At 46.0% G+C, this 18,348-nt stretch overlaps 1 pseudogene; it reads right to left on the minus strand.

Annotated features, from left to right (window-relative positions):
* Window positions 1-1,203: 1,203 nt before the first annotated feature.
* Window positions 1,204-9,825, minus strand: LOC122158816 (annotated as a pseudogene).
* Between the last annotated feature and the right edge of the window lie 8,523 nt (window positions 9,826-18,348).

Genomic DNA, 18,348 nt, shown 5'->3' on the forward strand with positions numbered 1-18,348 from the left:
ATGTTAGGCTATATCTGGTTTTAATACGCCAAATACACACATTAGGCGATGGTTTGCTATTTTTGTAATGAACACTGAAAGCATCTGTGATTCAGACATCTATATCTGAACGAGTCAACCGAGTTAATATGGTCAATGGCATTGGGAAATGATACATCTCTTAGTAACATTGGCATTTTAAATAGATTTGATGAATCACAAAAGACAAAAATCCCAACTTTTTCTCTCCCAAATCCAAGGAGAACATAGATTAACTTTTTGGAAAAGATTAAGGGAGTCATGGATTCAAATAAAAATTTGTAATTAATCATGTATCTAAGTAAAATGATTAAATAATTATAAGTATGAGATACCAAGTTTAAAATAGCATATCTTTTTACTGCCTTTAATTCACAGGAAAACCAAAATAGCAAAATGATAAGGTATGTTCAGTAGTGCATTCTCAAATCCCTTTGGTAAAATGAAAGGTGAAAGAAATTACATTCGTATGAAGAAAGAAAGAGTTTCAAGAAGTTTCCATAACTGATAATTATTTTTCAAGCTGAAAAAAAAAAAGGTACCAATACCATGATAACCTGGAAGAAGAGTTGCTTTTTCTAATTACTCCTGAAAAATTTCAGTGTTGCAGCATAGCTTTAAGAAACAGATCATTTACTATTTAATATGCTTAAAATGCTAACCTTTTTGTTATATTCAACTCTTGAAAAAAAAATAAATCAGTGTAGATATAAAAGGAAAGAATATATTAGAAGAATTTATGTATTAACAGATTTTTTTATTGGGCGCATGTAGGGAAGTTTTGATAATGGGTGAGAGGCTGCAGAACTGATCTCTGAGCAGAACTCAGCAGCTGCCCCATGTCAGATCAGGGCCAGCTCCAGATGGCTTCAAAAAGTACCCACTGCTGGTCAGAGCTGAGACAATGAGTGATGCTGGTTGTGCCTCTGGGACAGATTTAAGAAATGGAAAAGCTGTTGTGCAACAATAGATGGGAGAGGGGTGAGAGAACAGGTTGAAGAGGCAGCCCTGCAGACACTAAGTTTACTGCAGAAGGAGGTGCTCCAGGCGAGGAGCAGAAGTTCCCCATATCCTAGAAGAGGACCATGGTGGAGCAGGCTGACCTCAGAAGCCCATGAGCACCACTTGGAGCAGATCTCCATATGCAGCTATGGAGGACACCACAGTGCAGCAGAGGATGTGGCCTCAAGGAGGTACAGCCCGTGGAGAACCTCTGCAGGAGCAGGGCCCATTCTGGAGCTGTAGCCGGTGAAGATGAGCATGTGGTGGAGCTGGAGGTTTAAGGGAGCTGCTGCCCATAGGAGACCCATGCTGCAGCAGTTCATTTCTGAAGGATGGATTCCATGGTGTGGACACAAAATAGAGCAACTGAAGACCTGAAGTATGTGGGAAATCCATGGAGGATCAGTATGGAAAGGACAGCATCCCATGGGAGGGACCCCATGCAGGAGAATGGGAAGAGTGTACAGATGAAGGAGCAGAAAAGCCAAAGCATTACAGACTGACTACAACCCCCATTCCCTTGCACTGCTTGAGGAGGGAAAGGGAAGGATGGAATGAGGGAAGGTGTTTTTAGTGTGTTTTTAGTTTCTCACTGATATAGTCGATTATCAGTAGGCAATACATTGCTTTATTCAGCCTATGCTGAGTCTGCTTTTCTCATGGTAGTAACTGGTTTGTGATCTCCCTGTCCTTATCTCAACCCTTGAGCCTCGTGTTTTCCCCTCTTTTGAGGAGGAAGAGGGGTGAGAAACTAGACATTCTACTGCAGTCTCATTTCCTCTGTAAATTAAGGTATGAAATTTCTTGGATATTATTCCCTAAGTTTATCCATCTTATCTCCACTGATTATACTAGAGCCTACTGTCTTGCTCCAATTTATAGGAAGGAGATGAGGTTCTTTTAATATCTGTATACTCGGCGTGAGATTAAGAAACAATGGTTCATATGTTAGTGCAACCTGTTTATTACAAATCCTAATCAGGGAGACGGGGAAGGGAAGGAAGGCGATAGAAAAAAATGCAAGAATTGCGTAAAGCGGGGATACTCACCACCAGGATCCAGCAGCGTCCCGTTGCACGACGTTTGAAGGTCCGAGGCAAAACCAGCGAGGGGGAAGGGAGCAGCAGCGTGGCGGCTTTGGGCAGCAAGTGGGTAGCAGGAGGCAGTCGCAGAGCCAATCCGGGGGGGAGCAGCAGCGCTCAGGCAGCAGGCCCAGGAGAGTCTGTCAGCATGCAGGAATTCCGTAGTGAGGAATTTGATGACAGACACCTGTCCTCATGGTTTTCGATTCCTCTTTTGTCCTACTTGTTCTCCTGCTTACTTGACATCCCTGGGCGTTTAACCAAGAGTCCTGTGAGTACCCCCTGAGAGTCATGTGAGTGCCCCCCCTCCCCATCATCCTGAGATAAGTCCACACAAAAGTCACAGCTATTAAGCTGCAGCTTATCTCTCTCTCCTTGCCCTGGCCTTGTACATCTGTGTACCTCAGACAGAGGATTTCACAACCCTCGCCCAGAACTTGTTCATCAAAGTTCTCCAGGCAAAGGATTTTTCAATCCCTGCCCAGGACTTGCCTGGACTTGAAGAAGTCCATCTGGGTCCCCGACAAGCTTTGAGACACTGGTGTTAACAGAATAATATTTTACACCTATTCATATCACTAGACAGTAGTTAGTTGAGAGGTACAGAAAATGGGTAAGTACATAGCGAATTAGTTGAGATTAATCTATCTGGAAACAGTAGGATTATTTGGCTAGGATTTTTACCACAATAAATAATCCTAAATGACTAAAATTATCATTATGTACTAATTCCTGATTGTTGCTCCCACATGAGTCCCATTATATATCTCTAAAAATGGAATATCTTGCTTTTAAGCTTTCTCAAGCTGGTAAGAATTAGAAATTCAAGATGCCCAAAACATTCAGCAATTACAAGTGGATTCCATCTAGAATACTGTCTGTAGGAAGGCATACGCAGTCTGCTGAAATCACAGATTTATTTGTAGCCAGTGGGAGGTTTGATTAGGAGTAGTCACAACTAATATTGGTATGAGATTTAAACTAAATTGTTCTCTAGATAAAGAACTTGTATTTCATTTTTCAAGTGAAGGCAACAGTTTTACACCATCTTCTATTTGCCAGACTCAAAATAATCCATCATGTTAGCTTCCTAACACATCTCATTGCAAATACTGAGAGGACTCAAATTCATCTAAGTCACAAGCAAGGACTGACATCTTTCTGTGTGTCCCTTATAGTCAGAGGGTTGCAGTATGTCATTTACAGGCCAGTGAAACCCAACCAGCTGGGTGAAGTTGTCATATTTTGAGACACTCTCTAGTTTGACAGAAAGGGGAGTAACCTGAGGCCCTCTTACAAAATGATCTATTTACAAGTGCTTTTTCTTCTGTTCCATTCTAGAAACCAAGCTCACCATGGTCTTAATCCACGTCCTATTCTATTCATAGAAGTGACTCACTGCCTTGAGTGGTAAAGATGAGAGACACAGAGAAGAAAGGCCCTGATGCTTACCTTACCTCCTTTAATACAGTGAATTATTTTCAAATGAATTGTCACATGAATTATTGAATCTAGACATGATTGAAACTCACAGCTGGATTCTTTCCTTCAGCACCTCTCCCTTTTAAATTCTAGATTGCAATGAATTTTTCCACTTTTCAAATGATGTGCTCTGAAGTTTAAAGACACATACCAGAGAATGTCATGGAAAAGATACTGTGTGGCATAGCTAGGTGTAAAATTCATCTACGTTATCTGCCCTATAAAGCCATTGAACATGAGTCTTTTTTTCAATGCAAGCAGTGCACTCATTAGAATCTGTGTGTGGGAAGAGGTGATGTAAGAGGAAAGGTGAATCACATCCTTTATCACTTTATACCTGCTTCACGTAAGAAAGAATTTTTTGTTTGTTTGTTTTTATTTAAATTAGTGCCCTTGGATTTTGGATGTTGTAGACAGAATCAGCTAGAGTTTATTAATAATTAGTGATCTTCCAGAGGGACACACCTCTTGTATTGTATGTATAAATAAGCTACTATTGTGAGTCCTGAATATGTTTCATTTCACACCTATCAACTTAATGATATTTATTAGTGTCTCTTATAATTGCATTATTGTTCTCAAAATATCATGTCCTTTTCCATCCTGCAAGCTATTTGCCTTTTTACAAAGATGTTTACTTCCTAGGAAATATTTCCTATTGTTTTGTTAGACTCAGATCTCTCCCTGCACCATCACTTGTAGCTGACATTCACAGGAGTTGATAGTAGCAGTCAATAACTTCATCAGAATCTTTGCTCCTTTCAGGATTGATCCTTTTGTTTCCTTGCATCTTTTTCCTGTCATTTCATTGCAGCTATAGAGCAGTGAAGGGTCAGCTCTGCCTCCTGCTTGTTCTCACTACTCCCAATTTGCCAGGGATAAAAAGTTCTGCAAAAGACAGAAAAAAAACCTGTATGATGCAGGACAATGCTCTCTTATTGCATACGAACCTCCACTTCACCACCTGTAAGATTCTCATGTAAGAGAATGTCCGATCACTGAATATTACCACTTTCTTAGAGATGAATATATTCATCCTGTAGATAAATGCAGACCAATTAAAAATACCGAGAACTTTAGCATCAGATGATGTAGTCTGATTTGTGATTGGAGCTGGAGAGGAACCACAATTTTTGAAACAGTCTATAAGTATTTTTTGCTTAATTGCAGAGACCATACCCTGGTCAAGTTTGTGATCTCAAGGACTGTGGACCTGGCAAAGAGTGGAGTCAAGACCCTGAACTTCAACAAAGTGAACTTCAGGTTGAATGAAATCTCCTGGGAAGAAGTCCTTAGAGACAAAGGAGTGGAATAAAGCTGGCTACTCTTAAGGATGCCTTTCTGAGGGCAAAAGTGCTCTCCATCCCTCGGAATAAGAAAGCAGACAGGGGAGGCAGGAAACCAGCATGGATTGGAAAGGACCTGCTGGTCAGACTGAGAGAAAAGAAGGTCAAGTACAGACTGTGGAAGTACAGGCGTGTCACCTGGGAAAAAATACAGGGGTTCTGTCTGGACATGTAGAGAAAGGGATTAGGAAATCCAGGGCACAGATGGAGCTGAACTTGGTCAGGGATGTTAAAAACAGCAAGAAGGGATTCTACAGGTACATAGGTCAGAAGAGACAGGCCTAAGAAAGTGTACCTCCTCTGCTAAATTGCTCAATGTAAAGGTTCTATGTCCAGGTTAGTGGTTGGTAATGAGTAGTGTTTCTCTGGGGTCCACCTTGGGTCTGGTACTCTTTAACATCTTTATCAGTGATGTAGATGATGGGATTGAGCACACCCTCAACAAGTTTGCTGATGACACCAAACTGAGTGGTGCAGCTGATGCAGCAGAAGGAAGAAATGCCATCCAGAAAGACCTTGATGAACTTGAAAGGTGGGCCTTTAAACCTTTGAACCTAATGAGGTTCAACAAAGCAAAGTCACAGGTTTTGCACTTGGATTAAGGCAATCCCAGATATGTATACAGACTGGGAGAAGAACTCTCTGGGAGCAACCTGATGAGAAGGACTTAGAGGTCCAGGTTATTGAAAAATTTAACATGAGCCAGAAATGTGTGCTCGCAGCTCAGAAGGCCAATGGTATCCTGGGTTACATCAGAAGAGATGTGGCCAGCAAGGACAGGGAGGTTGTTGTCCCCCTCTATTCTTCCCTTGTGAGGACCCATCAAAGTCTGTGTCAAAGTCTGGAGCCTCCAACAAAGGAAAGATGTGGAGTTGTTGGAGTGGGTCCAAAGGAGGACCACAAAGACAGTCCAAGGGCTGGAGCATCTCTCCTGTGAAGATAGGCTGAAGGAACTGGTCCTGTTCAGCCTGGAAAAATGAAAGCTTTGGGGACACATCTTTGCAGCCTTCCTGTATTTAAAGAAAGTTTATAAACACAAGGGAAATCAACTTTTTACAAGGATAGATTGTAATAGGACAATGGAAATCATCTAAAACTAAAGGAAGGGAGATTTAGATTAGATGTTAGGTGGAAGTTTGTTGCTGAGAGGGTGGAGAAATGCTGGAATAGGTTGCCCAGAGAGGCTGTGGATACCCTGCCCATGGAGGTAATAGAATCCAGGTTGGATGGGACCCTGGGCAATCTGATCTGGTACTTGATCTAGAGGCTGGCAACTCTGCCTGGTCAGTGGAGCTGGAACCTGATGATCCTTGGGTTCCCTTTCAACCCAAGCCATTCTATGATTCTATGATTCTATGACCACAAGCACATGTGTGAACTCCAACTTATACCTGAGAGATTCAAGAAAATGCCTTTTTATGAAACTGTGGGAAATTCAGTTTTCAGCAAAGAATTTTGATACCAAAGCCAGTCTTGACATCATTTATTTTTTAAAAAACACCTGCAAAATTACTTATATAGTAGATTTTTTTTTTAACAAATCTCTCAACCCCAACCAGAAAAACAAAAACCAGTACAGAATGTGATTACGTTAGTGTATTTTGTCACTATGTATTTTTTTTCTCTAGACATAAGACTCAATTTCGTGTATTTCATGTTTTATATTCAATGTATCTCATAGATTTTTAACAAATTATGATCATGCCTGAGTTTATGGTGGCATTTTTTTGTTTTGGTTTGGTTTTTTCCATTTCTCTGTAGTAAAATTTGTCTTCAGTTTTTAAAGAGCATATTCTCCACTGTGGCAATAAAAACTGAATTATTTTGCTGTGTACTCAAAAAAGTGAATATTTAAAGTTTTCACTCAATATCCAACAGGTTCGTAGCTCTTTCATTCATTTGAAATACCTGCTGTTGTACATTGTTATGTGAAATTTTCATATTGAGGAACACTAGCGAGAAGACTATCAGTATTTTATTAATCCTGGTTCTGAAACATAGATTTGTAAAAGTGTATATACCTACTGCTATGAAATATGAGTAACATCTTGATGGTATAGATCAGCTGCATAATTATCAAGACCTTTTCAAACACAAGATGCCAAGTTTGTCATACAGAATTCACCACATGATTCTATGCACTGTTCTGCCTCCTGCAGCTTGAATACTAATGGCATCCCGGACTTCATCAGAAGAGGAGAAGCCAGCAGGGACAGGGAGGTGATTGTCCCTCCATACTCTGGAGACAGGCTGGGGGAGATGGAATTGTTCAGACTGGAGAAAGGAAGGCTGCAAACTGACCTCATACCATCCTTTAAGTACCTAAAGGGAACTTAGAAACAGGAGGAGGATCAATTCCTTCAAAGGCAAGTTAACAGCAGGACAAGGGGAAATGGTATTAAATGAAAGGAGGGAAAATTTAGGTTGGATGTCAGTGGGAAGTTCTTTACTATGGGAGTGGTGAAGTACTGTAACAGGCTGCCTAGAGAGGTTGTGGATGCCCCGTCCATCCTGGAGGTGTTCAAAGCCAGGTTGCATGCGGCCCTGGGCAATCTGGTAAATGGGGAGGTTTGTGGCCGCACCTTTGTCGGGGCGGTTGGAGCCTCGTGATCCTTGAGGCCCCTTCCAACCATCCCTCCTGGGGCAGAGAGACTCTGGCAAAGCTGCCCTGAGCACCTGCTGCCAGGCCTTGCCTGGCCCCAGCGCGGTGCGGCTGATTGCCTCTTACCGGTACCCAGGCCAGCACAGCTGTCGCACTCCCACGTGGCTGCTGTGTTGCTCAAGGGGGAGCACTGTCGGTGAGTGCCCTCAGCAGTGCAGGAGCTGCACAGGATCAGCTGCCAGGGCCTGGGGAAGCAAAGGGGTTGTGGCTGTGAGGACCAAGTGAGCAAGCGAGGGAGTCCCTGGCACAGCACATCTCTGGCGCTCCGCCCTTGCTCCCCCAGCCTGTGCTGAGGCTGAGATCCCCCGTGGAGCCTCAGCGAGCTGCTGTGGTAACTCACCCCCTTCTGTCTGCCTGCTCTCTGCCTCCAGGGTAAAGGCACCACCTGGCATCGCAGCGCTGGTGCCTCTGGAGGAGGGATTCATAGGAATCATCGTCGTCCCATGTTGGTCTTCTACAAGAGAAGGGAGGGAAACTGATAAGCCCCCAGCGTCCCCAGCATCAGGTCTAAGGTTATCCCATCTCATCCACCCCAACGCCATTTTATAGCTTCTTCATGAAGCTGAGGCTTCATGAGACAGCAAAGGGCCAGGCCTGCCGAGACAGTGGCTGGGCAGGCCCGGCGCTTGCACCCTCTCATCTGCATGCTTGGACAGGAGGACACCAACCTGGCTGGGATTCGGATTCCCATGGTAGACATTACGGCACAGAATACTGCGTCGTCTCTGCAACTGGGGCACCGGAAGCACGTCGTGCCCGCATTCAATGCCTGTTTCTGCAGGAGAAGCACAAGCAGGGTGAGCGTGAGCAGTGCCTGGTGTTGGTGGGCACTAAGCACGCCTGCAGGGTGAGGAGAGGGCTCCCACCTGGACGCAACCCCGGTGGAACCAGGCACGTGTGCACATGGGGCACACCATGGTGTGATAGTCCAAGCTGCCCCTCACGGTCTCCTGGCAGATGATGCAGATGGTGTCTTCTGCTGGAGTTGTCACCGCTGTCTGTCGAGGGCGGTGCTCCCAACAGAAGGACCTGGGGGAAGACGGAAGGGGTGGGTGGGCGCAGTGAGAAGTGCTGTGAGGACGGGGGAGGAGCAGGGAGGAGCCCCAGGCCCTGGCTCTGGCAGGCTGCTGGGAGGCGACCTTGTGGATTCCCCCCTGGCTTGGCTACTGGGAGCTCCTACCTGTGCTGGGAGCCCTTACCTGTGCTCTCCAAAATGCTGTGTGATGCATTCTCCGTCTGCAGCGCAGGGCAGATGGAAGCTGCGTGCACAGCCGCTCTCTGCACATGTGATGGCAGCCCCCCTCTCGCCGCAGACACAGCATTGCTGGAAAAAGCAGAACAGCCCCATCAGCAGCAGGCACAGGACCTCCACAGCCAGCCGCGCACCTTTGGGCAGGGCACAGGATGTGGGCACTTCTGGGTCACCCTCTACAAAGCAGCTTGGTGGACAGGGCTGATCCCCTATGGGCAGGCCTTTGTCGCGGAGGCGGTTGGAAGGCCGTGATTGCTTTCCTTGGGTCCGGACTAAGCTGGTGTGAGCCCCTCCTCGCACAGATCTGCCTGCTGCGTTCAGGTCCTCACCTCCTTGTTTGCCTGCTTGGCCTTGCGCGTGAGGGCAGCAAGGTCAATGCCCGTAGATTCCTCCTCTGGGGGTCTTTCTTCCAAAGCGATGTGGGCAAAAACCTGGAGGAGAGAAAAGAGCAGGGAGTCATGAGGACAGGAAGGAAGGGCGCATCCCGGCTGGAAGCAGATGGGATCACCGCTGGGGGAACTCACCAAGCAGAACTCGTGGACAGTCACGAGAGCGTCGCCAATAGTGCGCCCAAAGATGTCCGGGTCATCGTCTGCCCGGCCACACAGCACGCACACTGTTGAGGAGAGAGCAAATGCCAGTAGCGGTGAGCGCCTGGTGGGGCCAGGCGTCCCTGAGGGCTGTCCCCAGGGTCCTGCTCTGTGCCTGCCATGCTGGCTGGAGGCGGTGGAGGGGAAGGGGCCACGGCAGGCCCAAGGCAGTCACAGCCCACGCTGGGCCCCCTTGCCAAGGAGCAGAGGGGCCCTGCCCCATGCCTGTCTGGGAGCTCCTGCCTGCCCCTTCCTCCCCTCTCAGCTCTCAGCTCTCAACCGCAGGCAGAGCCCCAGCACCCCTCTGTCCAGTGCTGGGAGCTGTGCGCAGGGATGCTGTGCTCTCACCTGGCTCCTCTGAGCTGGAGGCCTTCCTCTTCTCACTGGACATTGTGGGAATCAAGTGTTGTTTCTGCATTAGCATTGTACAATATTATTTTTATTTTATGATCTTTATGATCTGGTTGCTGTGTTATCCCCTTTGTGAGGGGACTGGTAGAGTGATTGATAGAGAGAACACTATTGACGCAAACACCAATGGAGCTGCTATATTTGGATAAAATGATGGTATTAGAGGAGATGGGAGATAAAGAAAGTGTAGATGAGGGAGCTGTCTATAAGAGTACACCTTAAAAAAAAAAAGGGGGGGGGGTTGCAGAGATCAACAATGTATAAAAAAGAAGAAGGGGGGAATTGTGGGAATCGAGTGTTGTTTCTGCATTAGAATTGTGTAATACTATTTTTATTTTATGATCTCCGCTTTCATAGTTCTTTTTGGGAGTCCTACTTAACTTGGGGAAGATCTCTGGTAAGTTTAGATCACTTATGGTATAGACGAACCTTCCCAGGAACGCACACTCTGTATATAGGTGTATATATGTATATTTTGTCATACACACTGCAAGAATATCCTGCAGGAGAGCAAACCAGAGAACAAGTCATGGTATGCCCGAGGAAGCACCTGAAGAGACATTGGGAAGGCCTGACATCATCCCGCAGTGCTCTTTGTTTAACGATGATGACTTTGAAGAAAATCACCATATCAGTAGGACAAGGAGAGCACCGAGAAGACATCTTGGAAACAACAGGATCACTACTGACTGGCACCAGATAACAAATAAATTAACAAGTAAATAGCAAACGTAAACCTTCTGATAAGACTGTGAACCTGGAGTACCCAGCCATTGGGGAAACAGGGTAGGGGGGAGGTAAGGGGGAGAAACAGGGTATAAAGGCTGTCATGTTATGTCCATAGGCGCTCCTGCTTGCGGGACGCCGCCATTGCAATCGCGAATAAAACCTGCTTTTATCAGAGACACCGTCCTGACAAACATTACTTGGATGTTTCCAACAATTTGGGGGCTCGCCCGGGATTATGATCGCCTCTTTGGGAGTTTCCCTACTGCCCTGCACAGGATAGGTGCACCCCGCTGATTTCAGCGGTCCTGTCTGGGTGCTGAGGTGACTCCTTGGGACGGCCGATAAAAAACCGAGACTGTTACATAAGGACGGGCTCTGTGAAAGCCAAGGGGCAGGAAGGCACGGGTGTTGGCCATGGCGACCCAGTAACTTCGTGCACGGACCAAGGTAAGGGGATTTAACTCTTTCCTTGGGGGTCGGTTGAGACTCTTGAGTGTGTGTGACTGAGACGCGCTGTCAGGGCGAAGCGAGTGCTGAGTCCCGCCCTGCGGTTCCGCTGTGTCGCGAGGGGCGCGGCCAGGGACGGACGGAGCGGCTGTGTTGGTGAAAGGAAGAGCCTCGGGAGGGAGCTGTTGGTGTGCGGTACCCCGTGCACTTGACGAAGTGCCAGCAGTACACCCCTATTAATCCGAGATAGGAGTATAGACCTCCTGAGGGATTGGGCCCAAAATCCGAGAATCAGAGTGTGGTAACCTGTGAGCTGGGCAGTTCACAGTAGCATTCCGGAGGGATGGGTAATAGGAGTTCCCGAGAGCAGGGGAAAAAGGTCCCCGGAATGGTGCCTAGAGATAGCCAGCCCCTTGGGAGAAGTGCTTCAAAATAGGAAAATAATCCCAAAACTAGGAAAAGAACAGGGAAAAGATGTTTAAATACTGTATACAGTACAGAGCCACTACAGGGAAAATCATTATTTTGACCAAAATGGGAGTCTGACGAAAATTGGGCCCATCAGACTTTGTATTTATATGTAAACAGTAAGACTACTTTTCTGAAACAGAATTGGCTTAGGTCGCTTAATGAGTGCAAGAAGTAAAGAAATGTGCCTCGGGAGGAGTCCAAGTTCAAAGGAAATAGGAAAGAGAAGCAGAAAGATCATAAATGGGATCCCTTAGATAACTTCCCGCCCTTTAATTTCTAAAGCAGTGGTGACCTCTCCAGAGGAGGAGTGGGTGCTGGGAGATGTGTTCAGGGTCCTGGAGAGAGGATGCTCTTATTCTCACTATTAGAGAATTATTAGAGAATTATTATCACCTTATTCTCACTAATAGAGAAGGGCTTGTCAGGGAAGTAAAGGTCGGGGGCAGCTTGGGTTGTAGTGACCACGAGATGGTGGAGTTCAAGATCCTGAGTGGAAGAAGTAAAGCAAAAAGTAGGATTGCTATCCTGGACTTCAGGAGAGCCAACTTCGATCTCTTCTGGGGCCTACTTGGAGCTGTCTCATGGGCTAGGATGTTGGAAGGCAAGGGGGCCTGTGAGAGCTGGTCGGCATTTAATCAGCTCTTCTTCCAAGCCCAGGATCGGTGTGTCCCTGTGAGGAAGAAATCGGGAAAGGGTGGCAGGAGACCTGTGTGGATGAGCAAGGAGCTCATGCACAAACTCAAAGGAAAGAAGAAGGCCCGTGAAATGTGGAAAAAGGGTCTGACTACTTGGGAAGAATACAGGAATGTTGTCAGAGTCTGCAGGGATGCGATGAGGAAGGCTAAAGCCCGCCTGGAATTAAATCTGGCAAAGTGGATAAAGGATAATAAAAAAGATTTTTTCAAGTACATTAACAGTAAAAGGAAGACTAGGGAGAATGTGGCTCCCCTGCTAAGTGACGGGGGTTTTCTGGTAACGGGGGATGCTGAGAAGGCGGAGATACTGAATGCTTTCTTTGCTTCTGTTTTCAGTGAAAAAGCTCCCCCTCGGGAATCTGAGACCCTGGAGGTTAGTGAGAGGGTCTGGGGAATGGAAGACCTCCCTTCTGTCTGGGAAGAGGTGGTCCAGGAGCGCCTAGGCAACACCAATGTTCACAAATCCATGGGACCTGATGGGATTCATCCACGGGTGCTGAGGGAGCTGGCAGAGGTGATTGCTGAACAGCTTTCTGTCATCTTTGAGAAGTCTTGGAGGATGGGGGAGGTGCCTGAAGACTGCAAGATAGCCAACATCACCCCGGTCTTCAAAAAAGGCAAGAAGGAAGACCCAGGCAATTATAGGCCAGTCAGCCTCATCTCTGTCCCTGGAAAGGTGTTGGAACAGCTTGTACTGGATGTCGTCTCCAGACAACTGGAAGAAGAGAAGGTTATCAGGAGTAGTCAGCACGGGTTCACAAGGGGGAGGTAGTGCTTGACCAACCTGGTAGCCTTCTATGATGTTGTCTCTGGCTGGGTAGATAGGAGGAGAGCAGTGGATGTAGTCTACCTTGATTTCAGCAAGGCATTTGATACTGTCCCCCCCGACATCCTTATAACAAAGCTGAGGAAGTGTGGGATAGATGAGTGGACAGTGAGGTGGGTTGAGAACTGGCTGACTGACAGAGCACAGAGGGTCGTTGTTGGTGGTGCAGAGTCCGGTTGGAGGCCTGTAAGCAGCGGTGTTCCTCAGGGGTCAGTGCTGGGTCCGGTCTTGTTCAACATCTTCATCAGTGATCTTGATGAGGAGATAATGGCCACCCTCAGCAAGTTTGCTGATGATGCGAAGTTGGGAGGATTGGCTGACACGCCTGAAGGCTGTGTTGCCATTCAGCAAGACCTGGATAGGCTGGAGAGCTGGGCAGAAAAAAAACGGATGAGGTTTAACAAAAGCAAGTGTAGAGTCTTGCATCTGGGGAGGAATAATTGCATGCACCAGTACAGGTTGGGGGATGAGCTGCTGGAGGGGAGCTCTGCGGAAAGGGACCTGGGTGTCCTGGTGGACGACAGGTTGGCCATGAGCCAGCAGTGTGCCCTTGTGGCCAAAAAGGCCAATGGCATCCTGGGATGCATTAAAAAGAGCGTGGCCAGCAGGTCGAGGGAGGTGATCCTCCCCCTCTACTCTGCCCTGGTAAGACCTCATCTGGAGTACTGCGTCCAGTTCTGGGCTCCCCAGTACAAAAAAGACAGGGATCTCTTGGAAAGAGTCCAGCGGAGGGCCACAAAGATGGTGAGGGGCCTAGAGCATCTCTCCTATGAGGAAAGGCTGAGTGAACTGGGTCTGTTCAGCCTTGAGAAAAGAAGAGTAAGGGGGGACCTGATCCAGGTCTATAAATATCTAAAGTGTGGGGGGCAGAATGGCGAGGCCAGACTCTTTTCAGTGGTGAGTGGAGACAGGACAAGGGGAAACGGCTGTAAACTGCAGCATAGGAAGTTCCGCACAAACTTGTGCAAGAACTTCTTTACAGTGAGGTGACGGAGCACTGGAACAGGCTGCCCAGGGAGGTGGTGGAGTCTCCTTCTCTGGAGATGTTCAAGACCTGCCTGGATGCCTACCTGTGCGACCTGGTGTAGGGAACCTGCTTTGGCAGGGGGTTGGACTCGATGATCTCTGGAGGTCCCTTCCAACCCCTACAATTCTGTGATTCTGTGATTCTGTGATGCGCTCTCGATTACTGAGGGAGTTGGAGTAATGCGAATGGGACCTGGAGAGTTTTCCTTTCTCTAATACTAACCTTACTAATACTTCACTTTGTCGTCTTAGGGCAGCCTTATGTCAAAGGGAAATAGGGTATGGTAATGCCTGCTGTTTTTACTAGAAGAGAAGTTAGGAGTGAAGAAGTCCTTAATTCAGGATCCTATAAGAGTAGCAGAACAATTAGATCAATTTCTAGGGCCTAATTTCTATATGGTGATTATTGGAGAAGGAGGTTGGCAGCTACGCAAGAGTGGGAAATGAATACAGAGGGAAGGTTGGGCTCTGGAAGGAGGCAGAGAGGAAGGATCCTGTGGATAAATTGTACTGATTATTGTCACTGTCTTTGTGATTGTTAAATGTTTATGTCGTGAAAGTGTTGTGTTATGTTATGTCGTGTACAAGGCTGTTATGGAACAAGGGGTGTCTAAAGTGATACGAGAAGACCCCCTGGGTTGTATTTTGGCTCACTGGAGAAACATTGTTGGTGAGCCAGGGGGAATACTGAATAAGAAACCAGGAACGTAAATGGAGTAATGGGACTAGTTTTATAATTGAGTATCCTAATCATGAGACCAAGTGCTGGGTGTTTGTGGAAGTTGAGAAATTGTGTTGTTTGATTTGTGGATTTTGAAGGCACTGGGAGAAACTGTCTTAATGGTGTGTGGAAATTGTGTGGAAATTATTTGGAAATGCAACTTTTAATGGTATGTATGTGGAAATTATGTGGAAATGCAGTTTTAAATGGTATGTGGAAATTATGTGGAAATGCAATTGTTAATGGTATGTGGAAATTATGTGGAAATGCCGTTTTTAATGGTATGCGGAATTGCAGTTGAGGGTACAAATAGTGGAATTGTGGAAAAACAAACGAACAAAAAAAAATGGCAAAAAGGTTAAGGGAAGCAGTGAGTTTGGGATATTGGAGTCGGGCCGGCACGAGAACACGTCCCCGCACATCCCCCCACTGCGGCTTGTAAGAACAACTTGGAGTGGGAGAAAGAGCTGGGGGCTGGAGCCTCCCGCTGTGATGTGAAGGGTGCAGTGCTTGTGAATGGGGATTGGGCGGGACATTGGAAGTGAGAATAGCCGGCATCTGCAGAGAGCTGGGGAAACCCGATATCCCAGTGTGAGCACTGGAAGCCTGGGGAGAGGAGGGGGTGAAACTGAAATATAATGTTAGTAATGTCTGTGATGATGAGAGTTTGGAAAGTGAAAAGGGTTTGGCAAAAACAAGCTGAGGAAGGCAAAGTTGAGCAAGGTTAACAGGGATGTCCTTACCTAGAAGAAGAGGTAAGGGGAGCCTGGAAGGACTCAGGGAGAGTTCCACCCCGCCAGGACCGAAAGCAGCAGGGGAAGCAGGGTGAAGAGGTTTATTTTCTGGTACCTCTGGGTGCCTCTTATCTGTGCTACATCAAGAACTATTACCCGTAGATGATTTTTGTAATAGTTGTAGGAGCTACTGGCAAGAGAAGTTTACTTTTTTTTTTGGACCAATTAAATACAGGCTAGGAGAACAAGTAGGAATATATAAATTCTTGTACATACCAGGTTCTCCAAAACGATTATTTGGGCATGACATGTTAGAATAGTTGAATGTAGAGATTAAATTCAGTAGAGACGATTGGAGCTACTTGTCAAGCAAGACCAATGGACAGAAAATTTTAAGTCTGGCTTTAACACAAACTGGGAAAAGCAATGTTGTACTCCCAGAAGTTATGTAAATCCTACATTGGGTATACACAGGATTGCAGGCATCAGGGATGCCTGGCAGAATCAAAAATGCAGCCCAGTGAAAGTTAAGTTAAAGATGGGAGCCAGCCCAACCACGGTAAAGCAATGCCCTTTGAGGATACAAGATTGTAAAAAAATCGAAAAAGCAACTTTTTGGATTTTGGATTACTAATTGGATAGAAATCCAAACACAACACCCAACCTTGCGAATGAAAAATTGGACGGCAAGAGCTATTGTTTGGTACAAGATTTGAGGGCAATTAATAGAAAAGTTGAATATATACAACTCATGGTGTATATCTTTATTAACCAAGTTAAGGAATAAGTAGGTGGGGTTTATCGTTCTGGACTTGAAGTACACCTTTTTCAGCCTGGTTTTGCCAAAGAAAGTCTAAAATTATTTGCCTTTGAATAGGAAAACTCAAATATGGAGAGAAGAAAAAAAAATATAATAATTAAAAGTAATAATAATAATAATTCAGTTAACCTGCACAGTGTTACCCAGGGTTGTGAGAACAGCCCAATGATTTTTGAGAACTGGTCGACTCCTGAGCCTGAGATTTGGGTTCACCATCTCACAGTGGAACTTTACTGCAGTGCGTGGATGCTACAGTCACAAAGGACTGTGTGCAATGGACTGTGAGCTTGCTGAATTTCTTGATTTAAATGGCTATCAAGTTTCTCAACAGAAAGAACAACTGATCAAAGAGAAGGAAGCAACTTGCTGAACACCCAGAACACCAACGCAGAGCTGCCTCCAAGCCAGCAGTGTGCGACTGCATGGAGACTGTCTGTGCCAGCTGGTCAGAGCTACAGGAGGAACCGTTGGACGATGCTGAGGAGTCCTGGATTCATCGACGGAAGCAGTTTTGTGAAGACAAGGAAACTGTAAGGCAGGACGTGCAGTAACTGCTACTGACAAGGTAATTGAAGCAAAACCATTACCTGTGGGGACTTCCACTCAGAAGGCTGAAATAACTTCCTTGACAAGAACCTCAAATATATGGACAGGTACTAAATATGCTTTTGGGGTGGTACCCACTCGTGTTACCATCTGGAAAGAGCAAGGATTGCTTACACACAAGGAAAACAAATTCAGCGTGATGTAAATCTACCAAAGAACATCATGGCTGTTATACATTGTAAAGGACATCAGAAGAGTGACACTGTACAGGAGACTGGGAATATGATGGTGGATCAGGTGGCAAAACAGGCAGCTGAAGGAAAAGAAATTGGTGAAAGGCTTTAATTCCAGACGGTAAACTTGAAATATCTGAACCTTAGTCAGAACCTATAAGGTACTCTAGAAAGGATTGGAATCTAATTAATGAAGGAAAGAGAGCCAGCTGACAGATGGGTGCATACCCAGATGGACACATTGTTGTACCCGTTAGTATTTTATAGAATTTGGTTCTAAGGGAACATAATAAAGCATGGGGGGGTACAGAGGCCGGAAAGTAACTGTGCAATCCTAGTACCAGGAACAGGGTACAAGTGGGGCTTGTTGGAAAGGGAACCTTCCAGGGCAACAATCGCCAATTGATTTTTTTCGAACTGCCAGGAAAAAGGAGGGTTTAGATATACGCTAGTTCTAACCAATACCCTTTCAGGATGACCAGAAGCATTCCCTTGCAGGACCAATGGAGCCAAGGAAATAACCAAGGTGCTTTTGCAGGAGATTATTCCAAGGTTTGGGTGTCCTGCAACAATACCCTTCAGCCAGGGAACTCATTCTATTGCAGAGATTGTCCAAGAGGTCAGCAAGCATTGGGAATAAATTGGTAATTGCACATCGCATACAGACCACAGGCGAGTGGTCAGGGGCAAAAGATGAACTATCTAATTAAATCACAGGTTGTAAAACTGGGCCAGGAAGCTGGACTATCCTGACCACAGTTGTTGCCTTTGGCTCTCCTTAGTACCAGAACGAAACCTAGAGCCAAACAGGGGTTAAGTCCTTTCAAAACACTGCACAAAAGGCCTTATGTTGTACAAACGGGGATCTCTACCCAAGTAGGGAGTAGACATACTGACTAAGCATGTGATAAGTCTACAGGAACAGCTTTGAGAAAAAGAGAAACTGGTTCTAGGAACTGGAGCCTAAGGCCTTGATATGGCTTGACAACATGTACATAGCAGATCTCTTTCATATTCGCCTGTGGAACCAAGCTGGGTAGGTCTGTTCCAGGTGCTGCTAACATCTCACACAACAGTAAAAGCATTATGGATACATCATAGTAGAGTTAAGAACTGAAGTCAGCTGGATCCTTAAAATTGTGAATCCAAAGACAGAAATGTGGGCCCTTGTAAGTGTTAGAAATGTTGATTTGATGAGGGCAGCATTTGGAGCGCAAAGGGCACCTGGGAAGGTGGCACAGGCTGCGAGGCAAAC

The sequence above is a fragment of the Centrocercus urophasianus genome, unplaced genomic scaffold (genome assembly GCF_019232065.1).
Source record: "Centrocercus urophasianus isolate 14NV4802_14NV808 unplaced genomic scaffold, USGS_Curo_1.0 seq_15, whole genome shotgun sequence".
Lineage (NCBI taxonomy): Eukaryota > Metazoa > Chordata > Aves > Galliformes > Phasianidae > Centrocercus > Centrocercus urophasianus.